This window comes from Zootoca vivipara, chromosome 6, assembly GCF_963506605.1.
Source record: "Zootoca vivipara chromosome 6, rZooViv1.1, whole genome shotgun sequence".
Taxonomy (NCBI): domain Eukaryota; kingdom Metazoa; phylum Chordata; class Lepidosauria; order Squamata; family Lacertidae; genus Zootoca; species Zootoca vivipara.
Window position 1 is genome coordinate 6,979,936 of NC_083281.1, and position 2,056 is coordinate 6,981,991.

A 2,056-nucleotide genomic window follows, 5' to 3' on the forward strand; every position below is an offset into this window, starting at 1 on the left:
AGGTGGGAACCTGCGGTAGGGCAGACTTCAAAACGTAGACACAGACAAGCAACGACCAGAAATGCAGTTTCTGCCACCCCCCAGCCCCCTGGATTGTATGTGTGATGCAGGCAGGTAAGTACGCTGGGGTGGGGCTTAGGGGTCTTCAGCACCCCCAAAATTTTCAAGGAGGGGGCCGGACTCCCCCCAAATCCTGTGGCCCTGCTCCAGCTCCCTGCAATGGGGGGGGGGCACAAATCGACGCCCTTGCATGCAGGGCTGAGAAGTTGACTAGCTGTATATATTCACTGGTGACATTTAGAGACCACCTTTCTCTTCCAAGGATCCCAAGGTGGTGAACGTTGTTCTCCTCCTCCGCATTTCATCCTCGCAACAACCCTCCGAGGAAAGTTAGCCTAAGAGGCTGTGACTGGCCCAAGCTCACCCAGCGAGCTTCATGGCCGAGAGGAGATTCAAACCCAGGTATCCCCCAGGTCCAACACTCTCACAGTTACGCCACAGCCTAGAGGGTGATGGGCATAGGAGCCACCTCCTGGGGGTGGAGGTCCCTTCGGGTCCCACCATAAAATATTTCAGGGGGCTGCTCTACCTCTCTTTCAAATCAGAACCAGTGAAGGTCCTGTGTGAGAGCCTGGAGGCGGTTGGAGGATGGATGGCGGCTAACGGATTGAGGTAGAATCCTGACAAGACAGAAGTACTGTTTGTGGGGGACAGGAGGCGGGCAGGTGTGGAGGACTCCCTGGTCCTGAATGGGGTAACTGTGCCCCTGAAGGACCAGGAGCGCAGCCTGGGAGTCATTCTGGGCTCACAGCTGTCCATGGAGGCGCAGGTCAATTCTGTGTCCAGGGCAGCTGTCTATCAGCTCCATCTGGTACGCAGGATGAGACCCTACCTGCCTGCAGACTGTCTCGCCAGAGTGGTGCATGCTCTAGTTATGTCCCGCTTGGACTACTGCAGTGCGCTCTACGTGGGGCTACATTTGAAGGTGACCCAGAAACTACAACTAATCCAGAATGCAGCAGCTAGAGTGGTGACTGGGAGCGGCCGCCGAGACCACATAACACCGGTCTTGAAAGACCTACATTGGCTCCCAGTATGTTTCCAAGCACAATTCAAAGTGTTGGTGCTGACCTTGAAAGCCTTAAACGGTCTCGGTCCAGTATACCTGAAGGAGCGTCTCCACCCCCATCGTTATGCCCGGACACTGAGGTCCAGTACCAAGGGCCTTCTGGAGGTTCCCTCATTGCAAAAAGCCAAGTTGCAGGGAACCAGGCAGAGGGCCTTCTCGGCGGTGGCGCCCGCCCTGTGGAACGCCCTCCCATCAGATGTCAAAGAGAAAACAGCTACCAGATTTTTAGAAGACATCTGAAGGCAGCCCTGTTTAGGGAGGCTTTTAATGTTTAATCGATTATTTTATTTCGTTTTTCTGTTGGAAGCCGCCCAGAGTGGCTGGGGAAACCCAGCCAGATGGGCGGGGTATAAATAATATATTATATTATTATTATTATTATTATTATTATTATTATTATTATTATTATTATTAAAAGTTGATGGGCACTGCCATTCAAATGGCATGCCTGTGATCAATTATGCAGGGCAGGGCTTACCTAACATGTGCCAGAAGCGGTTTAGTCCTGCTGGCCACATGGCCCGGAAAGCTGTCTGCGGACAAACGCCGGCTCCCTCACTCGGCCTGAAAGCGAGATGAGTGCCGCAACCCCTCCTTTGACCGGACTTTAACCATCCAGGGGTCCTTTACCTTTTGCACATTCACAAGAGCGCTCTCTCTCATTCATTTGCAAGTTCTCTGGCTCACAGACACAAGGATGGGAAGTCAAAACCTAAGAACTTATTATGGTGAAAGTGAAATGAATAATGTCAGGTTCTGAGTTTTAAAAAACCTAAAAATTCTTTTAAGAGGACTCTGGCCAAGCCACGCCTCCTCTCCTCAAGCCACACCCCTCAACAGTGTTGCTCCACCCTCACTTTGAGTGCCGTCATCTGCCTGGAATCTGTCTCCGAACTGTGACAATTGTTTCTTGCAATGTTACTTACG